The sequence below is a fragment of the Rhinopithecus bieti genome, unplaced genomic scaffold, assembly GCF_001698545.2.
Source record: "Rhinopithecus bieti isolate Rb0 unplaced genomic scaffold, ASM169854v2 scaffold_82392, whole genome shotgun sequence".
Taxonomy (NCBI): Eukaryota; Metazoa; Chordata; class Mammalia; order Primates; family Cercopithecidae; genus Rhinopithecus; species Rhinopithecus bieti.
In genome coordinates, this window is record NW_016830337.1 from 165,101 (window position 1) to 188,148 (window position 23,048).

The window sequence follows — 23,048 nt, forward strand, 5'->3', positions numbered from 1 at the left end:
CGAGGCTGAGCCAGCTTTACCCCAGGCTCAGGGCCTTCCTTCACTCTGTCAGGACGGTCCACTGTGCTGTCACCCAGAGAGTGAAACCAGCCTGACTTTGCACTTGTATGTCTGAGGGATAAAGGTCAGTGTCACAGCAGACTCCACTCTGATGCTGTCTTCAAGCCAAAACCTTAATATTCAATGAGAAATCTGCATTGATGAAATTTTCATTAAAGAAACTTTATCCCTTTCATTCCCCTTGTTATTTGTGGCTTTGAGTATCAGGCTAATTTGGGTTTGATTGCCCCAATGATCTGCAGATTGGAGCATTATTAAACATTTAGATGAGCAATGATGAGCCTGCACCTCCCCTCCTCTCCCAGCCGGAGCACAAGGGGCTCTGCTAATGATCACAATGGATTTGGGGCAGACACGGGCAATTAGAGAATTATCTATAGTTTGAGGGAGATTTGCCTTCAAGGGAAATTAGCTACTTGGCTTCCAGAGTACACAATTTAATTGATAAAATGCATCAAAAGAAAATTCCAGTTCCACCTCCAGTTTTACATCTAACCACCTTTGCGAATGCCTGAGCAGTCCCCTTCTTCTTTCTGTACCTCCCCTTGTCCCTATCTGTAGAGTATGGAGGGCTGGACCGGGGCAGAGGCTTCAATATGGTGGACTGTGGGCTGAAATCAGCTTACAGAGGGCCTCTACCCAGCAAACTGTTTGGTTCATTTGTTTCATGAATGTTTTCCCAGCACTCATGATTTTGAGTTCTGTATGTTTCATGTATGATAACTTGTCTAAATCTCCCAGCATGCCCTGCGATTAGCATACTTATCTTTTCCATTTTAGAGACGGGAAAACTCTGACCGAGAGGGGTTAAATAACTTACACCTGCTAGGCAGGAGTAAAGCAGGACTTAGACCCAAGCAGTGTGACCTCAGAATCTATGCTTTAACATCCAGGCTACAATCCTTCAAATTTCTTAACTTTGATTATGTTTTCAAGGACCGTGTTTCAAAAGTAAGTAGGTACCAACATTTAAAACATTCATATTTTCTATAAACTTAGAACCTACAAATTGAGAAAATGGAAGCTTTGCATAGGCGCTCTGTGTTTGTCCATCTCTGGAATATTGGCATTTTGGACTTTCACGAGGCCCTAATAACTATAACGTGATTTAGCATTTATCTGTTTTGAGAGATGGCAAGTTTCAAAAAGATAATCTCATCTTTCAAAAAGACCCACAGAACAACTAGCAGGATACTGGGGAAAAGACCTATTTGAAAGTATCAGAGAGAAATTTTGGCTGCCAGGACTTAAAGGACCAGGGCCTTAGAGAGAAGGGAAATGCATTGATCTAATAAGCCTGACATTCTCGGCTTCTTTTCCCTTTTGGGAATTTGCCAGTTTGTAAATAAGGGGAGCTATGAGTCACAAGAACTGAGCTTTTCAGCAAGTTATGGTTCTGGGTACACAAAACTTGATGTTTGGGGCTACCAAGAAAGCTAGGGTCTGAGACCCCGAGATCTTAAAGAAAATAGAACCTCTAGCAGTGAGGCTGCTTTTCTGTAGTACTTTCCTTTTGCAGCATTTATACATTCCTAAGTTGCACAGAGACAGAGTGAGAGACTTGAAGCCAATCTGAAGCTGTGCAGCGGAGAGGCTAAGAGACGAAGCCAGGTTTCCCCCAGTATCATGATGCCATCGCAGCACAACTTGGAGTTCAGGGATTCATCACGAAATAATTGGAGCCATGGAAAATAAACAGTGGTTTCTACTGAGTACCTCAAAGTACTCGATCTAGGGAAGGAACAACAAATCAAATAAAACAGGTCTCAGAAAGCTGAAAAACCAGCCTTGAATTATTACAGTTATGGTAATCTAGCCTCGCTATAGTGGCTGTCCGGAAAAAAAAAAAAAAAAAAAAAAAAAAACATTAAATCTTCCCTGGGGAAAGGTACATCATCCAGAGATGCGATATTTAAAAAGAATGTCCCACATTCATAAAAATATTATGAGGCATATCAGAAATAAGACCAAATAACCAAAACCATACAAAAAAAGACAAGGAAAACTCACAGATGATTGGCTAATGAGGCTATCACAGATAAAATTTTAAAAAATCTATTATTAACATGTTCAATAAAAAGATGAAAAGGTGGAGAATTTTATTAGAGAAATGGAATATCTAAAAATGAATTACACAAAGAGTTGCCAAATGAAATGTAGAATAACTGTAAGTGAAAATACAGTTGGTGTAACAGCAGATTAGCCAAAGCAGAAGACAGGTTTGCTGGAAATAACCACATTGAAACATGAAGACCAGAAAGACTTGCAAATGCACAAAAGAGCATTAGACCACAGGGAGCATGATTTTAAAAAGGTCTAACATATGTCTAACTTAAATTCAAAAAAGAATGGAAAGAGAAAGCCAGGAACAAGTGCTATATGAAGATATTCAACTGAAGATTCTTCAAAGATGATGGCACATTAAATCACAGAATCACAGAATCAAGAACCCTTAGCAAGATAAAGAGAAAGAAATATATACCTAGCCACATTATAATAAAACTGCTGAGAACTACAGATATGACTATTAAAAGACAAACAGTAAGAAAACAGCTAACTTGCCAACAGGAACAATTGAACCAGAAGATGATGGAATGATATATTTAAATGCTGAAAGAAAACAACTGTCAGTCTAAAATTCTATGTTATTAAAAATATCCTTTGAAAGTGATATAGTTTCATACAAGCAAAAATGGATAATTTATTGTCAGCAGATGTGTGTTAACATAAATACTGAGTGCAGTTCTTCAGTCAGAAGGAAAAATAATTTTAAATGGAAAATGCAATAAAAATGAAGAGCATTAGAAAGGGCAAATATATTGGGAAATTTAAATTAATCATGAGTGCACAGAACAGCAGTAACTATTAGCTGTGGAAATTTATATATAGAATTAAATTATTTGACAAGAATAATACAACAGTCAGAAGGAGGTTAAATGATTTTAGAGAGTTCTGAAGCTCTTCCATTGCCCAAGCAGTAATGTTGTGGTTTACAGAGGCTCCAGTAAATCAGAGATATATGTTGTCATCTATAGGATGTTTACTAAAGAATAGTAGGGTTGGGTGTAGTGGCTGATGCCTGTAATCCCAGCACTTTGGGAGGCTGAGACAGGCGGATCACTTGAGGCCTAACTAACATGGCAAAACCCTGTTTCTACTAAAAATACAAAAAATCAGCCAGGCGTGGTGGTGCACACCTGTAATCCTAGCTACTTGGGAGGCTGGGGCATGAGAATTGCTTGAACCCAGGAGGCAGAGGTTGCAGTGAGCCGAGATCATGCCACTGCACTCCAGCCTTGGTGACAGAGCAAGATTCTGTCTCAAATAATAATAATAAAAAAAAAGACTAGAAGTCAAACTGACAAACTAATGGAAGATTACAAAATAGGAATATATATATATTTTTAAAATACCTCATTAATGCAAAATAGAGAAGGAAAGAAGAGAAAAGGTGGTGCAAATAGAAAACAAATCCTAAGAAGGTATCATGAAATGATAAGACTAATTACATTAAATGTAAACAGATTAAATTCTAAAAGAGAAGGGCCAGTCTTTTTTTTTTTTTTTTTGTCTTCTGTAGAAAAACATAGATCTGTTTCTCATCTGCTTCAAAGTGTTTCAAAGGCAGATGTGCACATAAGTCACCTGAAGAGCCAGCAAAGATATTTGATTCCCTGACCCAACTTCTATCATTTAGGGGTGGGATTTGAGAACCTGCATTTTTTAATGAACTCAGACCACTCTTGGAGAAAGAATGACCTCTCCTATGGAAGGAGAAGGATCAGGATGAGGGATGAACTGTTAACATATTGCTTTAGTTGTTGTGGAGCTTAGAGCTTAGCAGGGGGCTGATACCAATACACAAATCAATACACATGCAAGAAATTGTGAAATAGTTGTCTTCAGGGAGGGACGTCTGCAAATGGTCCAGATGAAAAGAGTCAGAAGATTTCTCTTATCTTAACTATTCAGATCTTGGCAACTTGGGAGCAGACCAGCTGGGGTTAGGAATCCAAAGCGGGCAGGATCCGTCCACACACTCCTGTGTTTATTTATTTATGCAGCTCCAGCAAAGAAGGTTAAAAACAGGGCGGGCCCCTGGCTGGGAGATGGAGCCTGACACTGCCTGTGGATCTGTGAGGCTCCGTCTGGTCCAGGACTGACTTCCTGAGGCCATCAGTGCACCAAGCCAAGGCCCTACTGGCCACAGAACATGGGAGGTGAGGGCTACACAGGGATGGGCTGTGGTTTCAGAGGCTAATGCAGCTGGCTGGCCTCCTGCTCCTGGTCTCCCAGAGGTTCTCTGCCCTCAGCAATAGAAGGTAAGACAGGGATCATATCCCAAGGTGCGAGGGGGCTCGTGTCAGCCTTGAACGTGCTTGGAAGGTCCTTTTGTGGCAGCCGGAAAGGGCTGGCTCTAATTCTAGATCCACAAAGCTGCTCAGATAGGGGCCATCTCATGCAGAGGACCACGAGAAGTGGGGAGTACAGCTATGCTCTGCCTTGGGCTGCCCAGGTGACATGCCCAGGGGTCTGAGTTACTCCAGAGTCTGATGAGTTTGGAAGAGAATTAAGGGAGCACCCAGCATGATGGCCCAAGGTCCAAGGTCCAATTCAGGATGGCATTGGTGTAGGTGAATCTGACCATGCTAACTTTGCTTAATTTTGCTAAAAAAAAAAAAAAAAAAAAGAGTGGGATATGTGTGATTTTCCCCTTTGCCATTTTTTAAATCTTACAATTAATTTATAATGACACAATTAACAGATAGATGTACTTTCTGGGCTCTCATGGTGCCATAATAACTAGTTTTAAAAGACCCAACACTGGCAACACCTTCATGTATTCATAAAAATCCAAGAAGAAGAGAAAATCCTCAAAGCCTCCAGAGTGATGGAGTTGATCTGAAATTAAGGACTAAGACCGAGAATGCAACTCTGGAGGCAAGAATGCAGCAGTGCCTACAAACTTCTTGGGAAATTTACTCCCATGTGGAATGGGAAGAACTAGATCTAGGGCAAGGACAGAATAAGGACATTGCAGACCTGCAGGTTCATGAAGAACCAGCTTCTCGGGCCCTTTCTTAGAGCTGTGAGAGGAAGATGTGTTCCACCCAAAGGAAAGACAGATCTAGAATGGAGATGCTGTGGGATCCCAGACACAGGATGTAGGAAAGTGTCCTCAGGATGGATCTGGAGCACCACGGAAATGTCTAGTTCACTGTTCTGAAGCAGATCCAAACAGCAGCCATTACTCCGAGGAGTGTTGCCAGAGAAAACACAAAACCGTGCTAAAAACACAAAACTAACCTGAGGGTGTGATCGCATTGAGACATGGGTTATAGACAGGGGGAAGAATTTAAGTATGGATGAGTGACAGCTATGGAGAAAACTAAAGAAGTGGAAGTAGATCATTTATATCTAGGGAAAACAAAGATGCTATAGAAACAAGGCAATTAAAGTCTATACCACGTGAGTCAACTATGAAGACTTTTTACTCCATTATCTTAGTGTGGACACTGCATGAAGTCTTGGTAACTCTACCAGCTGATGGGCCAGGGAGAATGGGTAGAGAACCTCTGTGAAGTAAATATTCATTGATCACAGCAGATAGGCAATAGATAATGTTTACAGAAAACAAACTGGTAGCAACAGAAACATGTTATTTAGAAATACAGAGATAGGGCCGGGCGCCATGGCTCATACCTGTAATCCCAGCACTTTTGGAGGCCAAGGCGGGCAGATCATGAGGTCAGAAGATCAAGACCATCCTGGCCAACATGGTGAAACCCCGTCTCTACTAAAAATACAAAAATTAGCTGCGTGTGGTGGCGGGCACCTGTAATCCCAGCTACTTGGGAGGCTGGGGCAGGAGAATGTGTTGAACCTGGGAGACAGAGGTTATAGTGAGCTGAGATTGTGCCACTGCACTCCACCCTGGCAACAGAGCAAGACTCCATCAGAAAGAAAGAAAGAAAGAAAGAAAGAGAGAGAGAGAGAGAGAGAGGGAGGGAGGGAGGGAGGGAGGGAGGGAGGAAGGAAGGAAGGGGGAGAGGGAGAGGAAGAGGGAGAGGAAAGAAGGAAGGGAGGAAGGAAGGAAGGAAGGAAGGAAGGAAAAGGAAAGGAAACAAACGATAAACAGCTAAAAGAGATAAAACGTGGTGCTTTCTGGAGTGCAGAAATCCGTGGTGGGGATGACAGGGGCCGGGGTCTGCAGTTTTCCTGCGGAGGCTTAGAGTGCTGTTTGTTCAATGCTTTTCCTCTTTTCTCTCTGGTGTGTAGGATAGGTCATTTCTGCTGGTCGATTTTCCAGCTTGCAGATGCTTCCCTCTGTCTTTTCCATTCTTCTATTGAGCCCAGGTATTTGATATTTTTTTAAAAATTGGTTATTGCGTGTTCTCAGTTCTAAAATTTCCACTTGGGTTCTTTGTTATATTTTCTATTTCCTTACTAAAACTTTTCTTTTCTTCACTAAAACTTTCTATATTTTGACTCATTTTCAGCACATGAAAGTATTTTTACAATGACCATTTTAAAATAACTATGAAATCATTCCGACATCTGTGTTATTTTGATGTTGGCATCTGTTGCTTGTCTTTTCCTATTCACTTAAGCTGCTCCTGGTTCTTGGTAGAAGGAGTGATTTTTGAGGGACTCCTTGCCATGTTGGGCAGCATGCTAGGAGACTCAAGATCTTACCCAAATCTCCAGGTGTTAGCAGGCCTCCTTTCATACCACACTGGGGGTAGGGGGTTCAGCAACAGCGCCTCATTATTGCTAGGTTGGGTGGAGTCCCAGTTCCCCACTTGGCCTCCACTTATACCCTGGGGTGGGAGGGACACCGCATTACTGCTAGGTGGGGGGTGAGGACTCAGTGTCCCACCGAATCTCTGAGCACCCTGGCTTGGAGGTGCAATGACATCTCCTTAGGGCTCCTCACCAGCCTCCACTGGCACCATGTGGGTTGGAGGCTCCTTACACCAGGCAAGAGTGGAAGTCTAGGTTCCTGCCCAGCCTTCTCCAACACCACCCCAGTGGGGGTTTGGGCTCCTTGCTACTGCTAGGTGGGGGTGGAAATTCAGGTTCCTCACTTGCTCTTCCCTGGCATGGATGAGGGTGGGCTGAGGTTTTTCCATGTTTGGCTGCATGGGGTGGTTGTCCAAAAGTTTTGTGTCTTGCTAGGCTGCCCTATTTCTTGTCCTTCAGGTAGAGAAGGCAGGGTCTTCCTGATATGTCCCTTTTGTCTGTGCTTGTTGGCATTTCCTGGTTGTCAGCTTCTCTAGCACTCAGTCTGCAATAAAGAAGGCAAAAGAAAACCCCAGGAACTCACCGTCCTGTCATTTCTCCTATCCCCAGGGCCCTGCTGGTCCGTCCTGTCGTTTCTCCTATCCCCAGGGCCCTGCTGGTCTGTCCTGTCATTTCTCCTGTCCCAGGGCCCTGCTGGTCTGTCCTGTCATTTCTCCTGTCCCCAGGGCCCTGCTGGTCTGTCCTGTCATTTCTCCTATCCCCAGGGCCCTGCTGGTCTGCCTTCTTCTCTCCACTGTTTAGAGGCTTAGGTTTGTTGTATACATAATTGCAGGGGTTCTAGCTGTACTTAGCAAGAAGAGCAGGAAAAATGTATCCACTCTTTCTGGAAGTGAAGGCCTGAACACTTTTTTTCTCTTCTCTTATTTTGCCTCAAACAGTAACCATGCTTCCTCCGTGGCTTCAGCTTCTAAAGTAGGGCCCCTGTGTGCTTCTGTCTTCTCCTGGGTCACGGGTCACCCCAGATGTGGGTGCCAGGAGTTACACTTCTTCATTTTCGCATTATGTCTAGAGCTGCTAGAGGCTTCCTTCTTCTCTCTCTTGACTCAGTTTCTGCCATCTGGCCCCTAGCCTTTCCATCACCTGTGGAACTGACTCTTGCTCTCTGTTTTTCAGATTGGAGTGGCTTCCATCTTCCTGCGTGGACCCTGATTTACACAAAAGGTCTGAGCATTCTTATTTTAATTTGCTAGCTATTGCCGAGTTACCCGCCAAGCTGCCCGCACCTATTTAGTTAGAACAATAGGAGTATCTGTTTACCCACAGCTTTGAAGGGTTTGTCTTGCCTATCTGATAGGTGAATTTAATAGTCATTTCCATTTGTTTAATTAAAGGTCAAATTCTCATCTTTGATGTGTTTATTGGTTATTTGCATTTCTTTTCTGTAAACAACCCATTCATATCCTTTATCCATTTTCTATCAAATTATCTGTATTTTCTTGTTGCTTTACAGCATATTAAATTAATCCTTTGTAATGTATGAGCTGAATATCTCTTCCTTGTCTTTGTTTATACCATCCTTTGTTATGCCAAAGTTATAAGTTTTGATGTTTTTAATTATAAAAAGCACATACACTTTGGGAGGTGGAGGCAGGTGGATCACCTGAGGGTCAGGAGTTCGAGACCAACCTGGTGAAACCCCATCTCTACTAAAAACACAAAAATTAGCCGGGCATGGTGGTGCACACCTGTAATCCCAGCTACTCGAAAGGCTGAGGCAGAAGAATTGCTTGAACTCAGGAGGCGGAGCTTGCAGTGAGCCGAGATCGTGCCACTGCACTCCAACCTGGGCGACAGAGCGAGACTCCATCTCAAAAAAAAAAAAAAAAAAAAAAAGTGCATAACTCCCCATTGAATTAGCAAAAAGAAAATGCATTGACTTATGTAATGGAACAACTCAGAAGTAAGGTTCCAGGTACAGGTGGATCTAGGGGCTCAAAGAAAGCCACCGAGACACTGTTTCAGTCCTGCTGTTCTTTATGATGGCGTCATTCCAGGGCTCAATAGGATAGCAACATGGCTCCCAGTAGCTGTCTTTATGCATCAATATAAGTAACAGAATCTTGTCTAAAAGTAGCTTACTTATAAAGTTCTTTTTTTTCTTTTTAACTCTGAGAGTGATTTAGTAACTCCAAATGTAAGCACTCTGAGTATATATGTACTTTTTTTGTGTGTGAAAAAATGTCTGGTCTGCCCTAGCTCTAAGCTTGTGGCATTCACCCAACAGCATCCAATACAGGTAGAAAGGGAAGACTCCTGTCAAGAACATCTCTTTTACTGAATGGGGCAAATCCCCCCCAGATCCCTCCACCTCCCCACCCCACACCCCACCAGATGCTCCCTCAGATTCCACTGGCTGGACTGGGTCATGTGATTCTGCCCTCTCTGCAAAGGAGGATGGGAAAGCAAGGAACTGGTGCTCTCAATCGCTGGACTGGGGGAATATGGAGTGGGGAGCTATTGGGTGGACATCCAGCAGCGCCTGTTCCAGGAGGCATCTCTCCTGGTCACTCCAGCTCCAGAACCAGGGCTCGCTCTGCTTGGATTAACTCATGTCACGTGCTCATCCTGAACCACTTCCTGGTCAGGGGGATTTACCAGCTGATTGGCCAGACCTGGTCACATGCTCCACCCTTAGATCCCAACATGCAGCTCCTCTTGACCCCAGTGATGGGCAATGGGAGAATGACTGCTTAATTACTAGGGTCTGGTTACCAGAAGATGGGAAAATGGCTGCCAGGAACTCAAATTAGGAAATTTACACTAGAGAAGCCATGTGAACGTAGAATAATCATTATTGGTGATCATGTCAATTTCTGGGAGTTAATTTCTGGCCAATGCTAGACGAACCCTAGCTTTCATCATTCTCTCATCCCTCCTAAAAAGGGACTTATAAATGAGCTATTTTCCATCTTCTCTGGACTGCCCATGCCTCCCCACCCTGCAGCCATGCCAGTAATCACCCATTTGGGAACGATCATTATTTAAGTGGAACCCAGGTTTCCCTGGCCTGACCATTGTCTTACTGGCCAAGTTGAGTGCCCAGTAAACAACACAGTTGCTTAAAAGTTCTTGCTTCCCACCTCTAGAGGTGTGGACGCCATTGTGAAGGTTAATGATGATTCCTCTACCTCTGTTCAGATTTCCATTCCTGCCATCCTAAATGGAAGCCATCCAATCTCGCTTTATGCTCTCCACATACCCATTATCGGCTTATGAAGAATCAGAGCTGCACAAAGGCTCAAAATTGCTACGTTCTAGAATAGACTCAGCTCTGAAGCAATTTGAATGTTCACAGGTTTAAAATGACTTGGCAGTCTGTCTATAACATGTCCTGTGGCCTGAAAGGGAATGAAAACTCATCAGCCTGCATTTATTACTGATTAATTGATCTGCTGATGGAGCTCAGTTAATCTTTGCAGCCAAATGGAGAGACCGGCTCAGACCTGAGCAATCAAAACAGCTGTGAAGAATCCTGCCTAGACCACAGGCCTGCTCCATCTCAGGGTCCTAGGGAGAAATTATCACGGGGAAAAGGAAAGGGGTTTTAACCATAAATACAGGGAATGTGCAGAGAGGCCTGGGCAAAGGTTGGCAAGGCTGAAGACTTCACTGCATGGGCAGTTTGTGACTTTCCCTAACCCCCTTCCTGGGCTAAATACAGGGGAGCAAAATGCAAAACGACATTGGGGTTCAGAGACCAGGGGACACCCTGCAAGGTGATTGTCTGCCATTTCCTGCAGCCGTAGATTTACACACAGCAGAGGGTGCACATTTATGGTCATGACAAATAAACACAGGGGAGGGGGCTGGGGAAAGGATGGTGAATTTGTCTCTTCTCAGCAAGAGGTTCTCTGTGAGTCCTTTCCAACCAAGAGACTCCAAATTCCCCATCCCTGGGCTAACCACAGATTACAACTGGGCCTAATTCAACAAAAAGCCAGGCGTGGAGAATGGACGCCGATTACCTGGAGCTTCATATTAAATGGGTAGTGATGGATTAAATAGTTAAGTTCAGGCATTTTCAAAGTTTCCAATGAAATTTCATTTAGCAAAAGCTTCTTTTACTCTTTGAGAAGAAAATACCGTTTCATGCAATACATTTTTTTGTTTAAAAATCTAACTTGGAGCAACACCCACACAGGTCAAGGACAAGTTGAGAAGGCTGTTCATTGCAGCATTGTTTATGTTGGAGAAACAGGGGAAGAATTTGCATCCACTGGGGTAGATGAGGTGCTGCTGCAGTAACAAACAACGAAATCCCAGGGGCCTGAACAGCTAAGGTTGCTTCTTGCTCACGCTGCCTGTGTGTCTCAGGGAGGTTGGGCTTCTGCTCTACGTCATCTCCACTCAGGGATCTAGTGGAGGGTAGCTCCTCCTTCATGCTCCTGTGACAGCCCAGGCAGGACAGAGGGCCCCTGGACAGAGGGTCTCTTAAGCTTCTGCCCAGAAGCGACACACGGGACTTGTGCTCCCGTTCCATTGGTCAATGTCAGTCCCGTGGCCATGACTATCTTCAGTGCAGGGCAGAGGAGGACAGTTGCACCATCTAGTTCTAGAGAACTAGAACTAGTTCACAAACATACTCATGACCACTCACAGCCTAAGTGTCCATCCTCAGGGGAAAGGGGATATGAACTGGGAGGTTCACCCTTAGACATAGACACATACAGACCACTGTGGTATAAGGGAAGAGGTATCTGCATGCAGCAAGGTGGACAGGTCTCTAGTGCATATGGTTCGGGGGGAAAAGCAAGATGCTAGACCATATGTGATGTGAGAAGCTGTTTATAGAAACATGTGTCCACCAAAATATGGTCTAGTTTCTTTTCTGTTGTTTTCCGTTGTTTCTTTTTTGTTGTTTGTTTGGGTTTTTTTGGGGATGGAGTCTCCCTCTGTCGCCAGAGTGGAGTGCAGTGGCGCGATCTCAGCTCACTGCAACCTCCACCTCCTGGATTCAAGCAATTCTCCTGCCTCAGCCTCCCGAGTAGCTGGGACAAGAGGCATGCACCGCCACGCCCAGCTAATGTTTTTATTTTTTGTAGAGACAGGGTTTCACCATGTTGGCCAGGATGGTCTTGATCTCTTGACCTCATGATCTGCCTGCCTCGGCCTCCCAAAGTGCTGGGATTATAGGCATGAGCCACCATGCCCAGCCAATATGATCTAGTTTCTATGGAAAGTCATAACTGTAGTACTTTGGAATCACGTCCAGAAGCTGATACACTGTTATCAACACAGTGGTGACCCTTGGGAGGGGGTCAGGCCCAGGACTGGGAGATGGTCATTAGGACTGGAGAGGAGTAGCTGCCGCAGCAGAGAGGGCTTGTGTGCAGCCCCAGCCCCCTGCCCCTTCTAACCCCAACCTCTCCCTGTCTGGCACCTGTTCTGTGCCAAGGACACTGGAACCTGCAACCTCCATTAGAAAAAGCTTCCTAAAACGGTGGTGCCTGAACTGGCTCTCCAAACTCAAGGGGGCCCACAAGCAACAGGGTAGGTGCTCCTGGACAAATGAATGCAAGCAACTGAGGACTGTACTCAGAGCAGAGTCCATGGCACAGTTTTGACTTGTTTTAATTTGATTTCAGACAGATTGAAAATGATCCTAACAAAGTCTCGGAAGAGTAGGAAACATGCTGACCTAGAGATGCTGATGGAATGCAACTCTTTCTATTAAGCCCAAGGAGTTTTTCCTTAAGCTTGACTGGAAAAACATTGTAGAAATTCGGAACTTAAAGAGAAACAACCACTATAATTGTATAATTGTAGTCTTACTTCTTCCACTGGCTCTTTAATAAAATACTTTGGAAACTGACCCCATTTCTTTCTGCTACATATTTGGATTCTGGGAAGAGGGAAGAGAGGAAGCTGACGTTGATACAGGCATGCTGGGAAGGGAAGTGCATGGTCCCTTAAATAATACGGAAGTGGGGAAGGAAGTACTGGGTAGAGGAGGGCATGGTCCCTGGCTAGGCTCCACCCCCACGGACCTCGGTGAGGACAGGCATTTCCTGCCCAAATGTTGCATTTTCCAAGACCACCCTGGCCTGTCACGCCCCCATCCTGGGCCTTTAAAACCCCGAGACCCTAGTGGGCAGACACACAGGTGGCCAGACATCACGAGGAGCACATCAGCGGAAGAAAACCAAGCGGCTGGTCATTGAGAGGACGTCCAGAGGAGCACACCAGCAGAAAAGCACACCAACAGGCACCCAGGCTGGCAAGCCATTGACTGACAGGGTGAGGCAGAGTTTGGCTGGGCAGCTGGAGGAGGGAGGAGAGCGGCCCAACTCCAGGGGAAGATCATCTCCTTTCTGGCTTCCCTATTGGCTGAGAGCTACTGCCACTCAATAAAACTTGACACTCATTCTCCGAGCCCGTGTGTGATCCGATTCTTCAGGTACACCAAGGCAAGAACCTGGGATACAAGAAAACCCTCTGTCCTTGTGACAAGGTAAAAAAGGTAATTGCGCTGGTTAACACAAGCTGCCTATAGACGGCAAACTAAGACAGCCTTCTAACTACACGCCCACTGGCACTTCGGGAGCTGTAAACATTCAACCCTAGACATACCATGGGTCGGAGCCGAGCCCCACAACCTGCCCATCTATATGCTCCCTTAGAGAGGTTTGAGCAGCAGGGGACTGAAGGAAGAAGCGAGCCACACTCGTCCACCGCACACCCTGCGGGGGGGACAAGGGAACCTTTCCCGTTTCATCATGACCTGCGGTAAATTCCTTTTTCCTTTCCCACCATCACCATTTACATCATGTGACATCGTCACCTGCCTCAGACTGGACCAATGACCCCTTCTGTGGCCTCCATCAGCCACGGTGCCTTTGCTTTGGCTGACACTGGGTCCTTAGAGGGCAGTTCACCCTGCCCTGGGTCTGGGGTGGGCTGTCAGGGGAAACAAGGTCTTCACAGCACCCCTAAGCTGCCTGGGCATCAACCTTCTGCATTCTTCAGATTTAGGGCCCAAGGAATGGCCCAGACATCAGTGACCAATGATCACACAAGCCAACAGCAGAAGGGAAAATCATCCTTTCATAGAAGCAAGCCTGTCAGTGGGACAGGGCCGGTCCCTGAGCTCAGAACACTGGGGCTTTTGCTGTGTGCCATGGGCAAGAGGCTCCCTGTGCGTGCCTGGTTCCCTCCTCTGGAAAGTAGGAGAGTGACAGTACCCACCCCATGGGATGGATGAGTGACTTTCCTGAAGCACATGAGTATCCAGCCAGCAAAGCCCTGTGTGAGAAAGTGCCCTGTGCGTGTGTGGCCTGGAAATACCCAAACGGTCAAATCTCCTGTGGGTTATGGACCCTCCAGAGGCCCCTAAGGGAGTCACGCTTCTTAGGAATGTTGTTCTACTTTACAGACTGGGGAGAGGTCGGGGCAGGCCTTGTCAAGGTCACACAGCTGGAGAGCGGGCAGCTGGATTTCAACCCAAGTCCCTGACTCAGTTCTGCAGCCCTTGATTTTAACCAAACACACATCCTGCCTGTCGTACCATCACTCGCCAAGAAATAGCAGAGTCAGGTGGGGCCAGATGGACACCCCCTGATCTATTTATTTTTCGGCATCTACTTCATAAACCCTTGGACGTCCACCTGAATTTTCCCTGTCGCCGTTAACTTCATCTTCCAATTATATGAAATGTTTCAACTGTGTAGCCCCTTGTTGCAGGAGTCTCATCTCTGGCTGACATCTGGTGCTGTGTATCTTGGTCCTGACTGACAAAGGCAGCAAGTGCTTATGTTAGCCTCATTTCTCCAAAGGGAAAGTGGCTCCGAGACCAGATGGGGTATCCATCCAGTGAACCCAGGATCTCCAGGAGCTGCTGAGCAGGCAAAGAAAGGCTGATTAAAAATACACCAAGGCAGAAACTCTGGGCAAGAATTGGTGTCTTCAGAAAGAAGATTGGGAGGTGCTAAAATTTAAAAAAATATATAGTTTCATGTAACTCTAGTTTTGGCTATTTGGACATCCTGAGGTTCATGTGTCATATTTCCCTTGGCATTTGGGACTCCAAAGGATGGTCTGTTTTGCTTGGTTTCCCAGCTGACCTCTCATGGATTCATTCATTTGTTCAAGAGGTTACTGAGTGTCTGTAATGTGCCAGGCACTGTTCTCAGCTTAGTCTAAAGCAGGGGATCCAAAACCAAGGTGCTGATGCTAAGGAGCTCATGCTCTGATCAAGGACAATCAATAAAGACAAAATGGATCTCGTGTGTGCCAAGAGGAGGCTGATGCTGAGAGAGAAAGTGAATCCAGGAAGAGGGGTCGGGGTGCCAGGGAGGTTCCCTGAGGACACTGCCATGGAGCAGAAACCTGAAGGCCTTGAGAGGGAGAGACTGACTGGCTAATATCTGGGAGAAAGACAGAGAGAACAGCAAGCGCCAAGACCCTGAGGCAGGAGCATATTCAAGCAGAAGCGAGGGACCAGCAGAGTGGAGGAAGATTCGTAGACAGAGAAGCCAGAGAGGCAAGGAGGCCAGATCCCCGACAAAGCCTCATGGGCCGCTGTGAGGATCTGCGTTTTATCTGTGCGAGGCAGGAGCAGAGGAATGACATGATCAGACTTGTGGTTAAAAGGACCACTGTGACCATTTTGCTAGGGCAAGGGGCAAGGGGCCGTGGTGAGGGTAAACGCCGACCCAGGAGCCAGTGAGGACAGAGTCTCCCCAGCAGCTGGGACCACAGTGGTAGAAGTGGGCTGGGAGAACTAGGGGAAGCTGGGGATATTTTTAAGGTTGAGTCAACAGTCTTTGTCATGTGTATTGGGCATGGTATGTGTGAAAAACAAGACAACACGCGTCTCAGGATGGCATCAAGGTTGTTGCCGTGAGCAACTTGAATACTGAGCTGTGAGAACCAGGCACGAGATGATCAAGAAACGTACAGGTTTACAAAGAATTGGTTTTGTGCTGGAAAATGTAAAGGTAGACATCTTCTCCTGCTTTGTGTTTCTTCAAAAAAAAAAAAATTCAGAGCACATTATTTTTGTCAGATAGGACACGTTGTCCTGTGAGGATGCCACATTGTCATCTGTCATTTAAAACAACACATAAAGGAATATGAGATCTCCTTTAACATCATCAGAATTTTTTTCAGCTATTCGTTCCTGGAAAACAAAACAAAACAAAACAAAACTAGTGCCAGAGAATCAGCTAGAATAATTTGTGAAAAGGGACACAAATAAGCCAGGAATTGGCTTGCCTAATAGACTTCAACTTGAATTAGATGTAAGACAGATGAGTCGAATCAGGCTGTTATGCAGCAGGAAGAATTGCAGTGTCAGATGGAGCAATAAAGGTGCAGAAATTGAGCAGAAACACATGTTCTGCAGATATTAGCTGTTAGGTATGAGCCTTTCTCTTGTTGATGCTCTCAGTATGAAATCCAATATTATCCCAGGGAAAGGAAACAAGGCCACTAACTGTCAGATGGCAAGGCATATTACACTTCATCAAATCTCCCTGGTAACTTGACACATGCTTGTACCACTCAGGAAGGCAAGATAAATTGTATCTCCACTTTTCCTCATGTGGCAAGTTTAAAAGGAGATGCCAGCATTGCTGTGCTGGCCACAGCATGTGTGGTTATTTGATAGGGGGCACGTCATCGGCACAATGTTCTGTATCATTAAAAAAACAAAAAAACCACAGGCTGGGTGCAGTGGCTCACGCCTGTAATCTCAGCACTTTGGGAGGCCAAGGCAGGTGGATTACCTGAGGTCAGAAGTTCGAGACCAGCCTGACCAACATGACGAAACCCTGTCTTTATTAAAATACAAAAAATTAGCCAGGTGTGGTGGCACGCACCTGTAATCCAAGCTACTTGGGAGGCTGAGGCAGGAAAATTGCTTGAACCCAGGAGGAGGAGGTTGCAGTGAGCCGAGATTCTGCCACTGCACTCCAGCCTGGGTGACAGAGCAAGACTGTCTCAAAAAAGAAAAAAAACAGCTGGGCATGGTGGCTCAAGCCTGTAATCCCAGCACTTTGGGAGGCAGAGGTGGGCAGATTGCGTGAGCTCGGGAGTTCAAGACCATCCTGGGAAACATGATGAAACCCTGTCTCTACAAAAAAAACCACAAACCTTAGCTTGGCATGGTGGCACACGCCTGTAGTCCCAGCTACTAGGGAGGCTGAGGTAGGAGGATCACTTGAGCCTGGGAGGCAGAGGCTGCAGTAAGCCGAGATCACACCACTGCACTCCAACCTGGGTGACAGAGCAAGACCCTGTCTAAACAAAATCCAAAAACCTCCCACACAACAGCTGATAAAACCAATGAAACCATGAATTGGGGCCCCCCTCCCGCTCCGGGAGACAGTCCTGGCAGAGGATTAGGTCAAATGTTGAACATTTTGTTCCCGCTGCCTTAGGTAGCCGGGCGTGGCAGAGCCTGAGGGAGTTGGCACCATTCTCTGCTGCTCTCCAAGCATGCCCAGTGATGCCAGGTGGGGCTACTTGCTTTATAGATTCCTGGGGGTCTTTTTAACATAGATGGCTTTGATTGTAACAAATTAGACTGATAAACCATTTCTTGCTTACCTTATCAGCAAAATTTCCAAAGTGTGATGATATCCTAGTCAGTAAGGCTGTGGAAAGCAGTCGTTCTCCAACACCGCTGGTGGGGGGTGATGCAGCACTGGTTCTGTGGAGGTCATTTTGGAGAAACCTATAAAAATGACAAATGCATTTAGTGTTTGAACCAGCAATCCCACTCCTGGGAATTTATGCTGCAGGTATTTGTCTACAAATACTTAAGATCAAGGGTGTGTATCACAACATTGTTGGTGAGAACCAAAGAGAGCATTCCTCTGTAGGACACTAGTTAAAAACAAAAGCAAACTAGCAAAAACTATTGAATGTCTATATACTGCAATGGATAAAATAGAGATGAGATCCATTATGATTATCACTATTACTTTTTAGAGACAGAGACTTGCTCTGTCTCTCAGACTGGGGCAAAGTGGCATGGTCACAGCCCATTGCAGCCTCAAACTTCTGGGCTCAAACAATCTGCCTGCCTTCAACCTGCAAAGCACTGGGATTCCAGGTGTAAGCCACCATGCCTGGCCCGTGGGATAGTTATTCTTGAATATATGCAAGATCTCGCATGTGAGAAAAAGCAAGGGGCATGGCAGTATTTATAGGATGTTGCTTTCATGTATGAAAGGAGAAAATGTAAGGTTCTATATGTTTATATTGCTTATATTTGCATGAAAAAGCAATGAAGGACACATTAGAAACTATTAAAGTGGTTACTTGCAAGGGAGTGGAGTGCTCAGAGTGGAAGTGAGTCCATTAAATGAATCCTCTTCTATTACTTTGATTGTTAAGCCATCTGAATGTATTGCCTGGTAAAAACTTAAGCAGATGGTTTATAAACAGACCCTATTTTGTGAGCAAGAATAGTGGTAGGGACACAAATGTATCAGAAATCAGTAGAGGACAGAACCAAGGAGTCCTTGTGCTTTTGTAAATCAGGATGCAAAAGACAAGACATCATCCCATCCTATCCGCACCCCACAATGTTCACTGCTCACCTCTTGATAAGAGCAGTGCTTTCTACCTGGCAGTCACTCAATGTGTAGGATGAGCCCCTTTCTGAATAGAGGAGTCCCAGTATGTGCCTGTTTGCTTCTTTACTTAATAGCTGTCTCTTTCATGCTCCAAAGTGACCCTAGTTGAATAACAAATTATTGTGTCACCTTATCAATAAGTCACAGAACTGCTCTCTAGCTAATGTAAGGAGATGAAATGTATTCCAAGAATCTGAATGACTTTATCAAGAAGGAGATTTTTTGTCTCATGTGATTTCTTGTCTCAAGAATTTGCCTATGGCAATTCTGATTTATGCTTGTTAATTAATAATCGTAATGATTATTAATAGCACTCCTACTCATTTTGACAAGTGCCTTGGGTTGGACAGTAAGTTGTATGGTTATTGTAGTCACACATCAAGTCCAGATAGATTCAGTGCTCAAATGAGGTCATTAGGGCATCTTGGTATGGTGTCACTCTGTTTTTTTTTTTTTTTTTTTTTTTTTTTGAGATAAACAACAGAAGAGAGTCTTGCTCTGTCTTCCAGGCTGGAGCTGCAGTGCCGACGATCTGCTGGCTCACCTGCCAAGCCTTCCCACCTCCCCAGGTTCACGCCATTCTCCCTGCCCGGCCTCCCGAGTAGCTGGGACTACAGGTGCCCGCCACCATGCCCGGCTAATTTTTTTTTGTATTTTTTTAGTAGAGATGGGGTTTCACCATGTTAGCCAGGACGGTCTCAATCTCCTGACCTCGTGATCCACCCACCTCAGCCTCCCAAAGTGCTGGGATTACAGGCGTGAGCCACTGCGTCCCGCTGGCTGTCACTCTTAAAGACCTATTAGATTAAAGTGGCTCCAGTGTTCACATCCTCGAATCCACTGAAAGCCTCAAAGGGGAAGGGGGCTAGCTCCCACAAAAGATCTGGGATTGATTCTGATTAGATCACCTTCAGTGATACCTATGGCTGACCCAAACTAAATAATTGGGAAGAATGGAACGTTCTGATCTGCTTAGATCAGAAAGATTTGGGTGGAGGAGTAGATATTCCAGACTATACCCAAGGTACAGTTTATTCTAGGAGTGAACAAGACTCTGATGTGTCTTGACACCTAACAATGTCTATAAATTTTCACCCTACTACGTAAGCAAATCTAAACTCTAATGATTCTTCACTTTCCTTCCAACTCTTGATTTCATGATTCTATGATGCCTCTTGACACATACATGCAAAGGTTATCTGAGGGCTGACTTGTATCAATTTTAGAAAAACAGCAATAAAATCTTCAGGGCTTAGCATAGATGCCAATAGGTTTCCCAGCAGGAGTAGCAAATAAAAATTATATATATTCAAAAATTTGATGACAGGAAATTACTTCTGGGATAAGCTCTCTAGTTATTGACTTCAAGGGAGTATTTGTTAGTATGGTGAAATGAAAATGATACATTATAATTTGACATTTTCCATGGAAATGGAAAAGTTGCAGAAATATCTATCATCTCAGTTCAAAAAAGAACCCACCTAGAAAGAAGAAATTGGCACACTGCCACATCAGGAGGTGGTATGTTACGTGTAGTTGAAAATAAGGGTCAAGTTTTCTGAGGCTTGCTTTGGCTGAAAATTACAGAGACCCTTCCCTTCTCCCTCCCCCTTAAAACACCTTGGAGGTTTATTTTCTTCTCACATTAAACAAGTCTAGAGACAGTCTCTTCTGGCTTTTTACTCCTCTATCATTATTGTGAGCTCTGTCCTCATGATCTTAATACAGCTGCCATAGCTCCAGCCAACATGGTCAAGTTTCAGAAGACAGACAGTGACAAAGAGCACTTCATCAGCTCCTTTTAAAGGGTTTTCCTGGAAGTTCTATTTAGTAGCTTATGTTTAATAACCATTGGTTAGATCTGCATACCACTCCAGGATGAAAGAGAGCCTTGGAAATGTTTTTAGTTGGGTATTTAGGTTCTTGAAATACAAAATAAGGGTTCATATACAAATAAAGAAGGAAAGAAGGGATATCTTTGTATTGGTTTTACACTCAGAGACCTACTGGGGGAAAGTGGCCCCAATGCCCGCATCCTCACATCTACTGAGATTCTCAAAGCAGGTGAGGACTTGTTTTCCAGAAGTTCCCACAAAAGAATAGGCAGCTAGGCTTCTCTGACACAACCTAATTGTGTCTCTGTACACAGAGTTTTCTCTAAAATTGGGTAGTGCTTTTGACTTCTTTCTTCATCACTGATGCTCCATCACTCTTCTTTTTTATTCTTGTTAATCTCCTATCTTCCATTAGAAGAAAACAAGAGATAGAATATATCCATTTGATACTTCTCTTTCTTTCTTTGTCCCCCATATGTATCAAATGGGTTCTGGGTTATAGAGACCTGTGGTTTCATTCCCAATAAACACAACAGAATAGTCATAAAGACTGCAGAACTTGAAGATTCAGAACTTTCCAATGGAAAACGCTGCATCATACATCATACATGTCCATTTTTTTCCAAAATTTTATTTTCCAAAATTTTTGAAATGTGACTACTTTACATATATGTTTACTTATATAAATAAGCATTTTTAGTCATCTGAATTAAACCAAACACCCAAATGAGCTACGTTAATTGACTGGAATGCCAATCACAGAATCAAAACTAAATGTTACACGTTATTTACTTAAAAAAAGAAATAAAAACAGCTCAGGATTCAGCTCACTAAAGAGTTGAATATGTATATTTTCTTTAAAGATTCAACTTTAGCAAAATATGATCATTTAAATATTCCTGGAAGAGTTCCTAGACCAAATATATTTCTGAATCGAGAGCGCAATTTAAACCAAATAAATGTTAACATTTTAGTCGCTATTAATTTATGGTATTTCAAATGAAGACTCCCATGCTAACATGCCTGAGGCCAAGATGTAAATATCATCTTGTAAATACCAAGATGTGAACACCCCCGCTATCCAGCCTGCATCCATCCACATCCTGGGGTGTGCAGACAACTTGCCCAGTCTGGAGACTGAGCCAGATGAATCTCTTGTTGGACCAGCTGGGCATCCAAGGGATGCTTGTGTTTTGGAGAGTAGATGTGAATCTTAGCATCTGGGGAAGCAGAGACTGGCTTAATGGCCTAAGAATAGATTCTGGGCATAGAAGTTTACAGTGAATATGGAGAAACCTCTAGTGAAAACCTAGAATTCATCCCATGAATGATAGAAACTCTGCTGGTGATGGAGACATTACATCCTAGAACTATTAGGTGTTATGTGCATATGGAAGGATGATGGAATGATGGATGCATGAAGAAAGGAGATGTATGGATGGATGAATGAATGGATCGATGAAGAATGGATGGATGAATGGTTGGATGGATGAAGAATAGATGAATGAAGAGTGAATGGATAGATGGATGGATGAATGAATGGATGGATGGATGGATGAAGAATGGATGGATGAATGGATGGATGGATGGAGAATGGATGCATAAATGGATGGATGGATGGATGAAAGGATGAATGGATACATGGATGGATGAATAGGTGAATGCACCTTCTCTGCCTTCTTCTATGTCTGGCACATGGGAAGGACTCAATAAATACTATTGAATGAATGAACAAACAGATGAATGAGATTGTGTTTTATGTTTCTTTTCCTATGAAAGCTGGATAGTCAGATGGGGAGACTCAGGTTCTGGAGTCAGATGGCCTGCATTTAAATCCTGGCTTTAAGTATAATTTACTGTGTGATCTTAATCACTGAAGTCACTGGGTATCTCTGAGCCTCACAGTTCTCATCGATGTGATGGAGGATGCATCGTCATCATTGTCATCACCATGATGTGAGAATAAATATGATAATGTGGTAATGTATATAAGCTGCTTAGCAGGGTGCCAGGCACATAGAATACATTTACTTTATACAGGTTGGAGTCTGAACCACATGAAATTGTCTATACACTTGTGACAATATGATTATTTCTAAGTTCTTTAAGAGGAAGGAAAATGCTACTACTACCAATTTTAATAATAGTAATACACATTGAGTGATCAATGTGTCAGGAACTCTTCTAGGCACTTCTACTTGTGAGCTATTTAATTTTCACACTCGCCTTGTGAGGTAGGGACTGTCATTATTCCCATTTCACAGAAGAGGAAACTGAGGCGTGAATAGGTGAAATCACTTGTTCAAGTCACATGGCTGGAAAGTGGAGAAGCCAGGATTTAAACCCTGGCACTTTGGTCCCAGAGTTTATCTTCTTAGCCACATTTCATGATGCGGGGGTGATAGGTCCATCTTAAAGATGAGGAGGCTGAGGCTCAGAGAGTTGAAGCCACTTGGCCAGGATCTCACAGCCTGGAAGGGAAGTATCTGGGATCAGACTCTAGTTGGATAGCTCTACCAGGTACTTCCCTAATTGCAGAGGGCCTGGCCCTGAGAGATCTTGGCTAACAGTTGTCAATGGGATCAACTCCATTTAAATTGAAGATGTGTTGAGGATGAGAAGAGAGGATCAATAACAGTTAACAAGCCCTTCCCATCTGGAGGCATAGCTCAACTATCTAATTTAAGTTCATATATTAATTAATAGTGTCAGCAAGGGGACAAGAGGACTGTGTATTTTAGTGACCATGGATGTCTGAAATGAATAG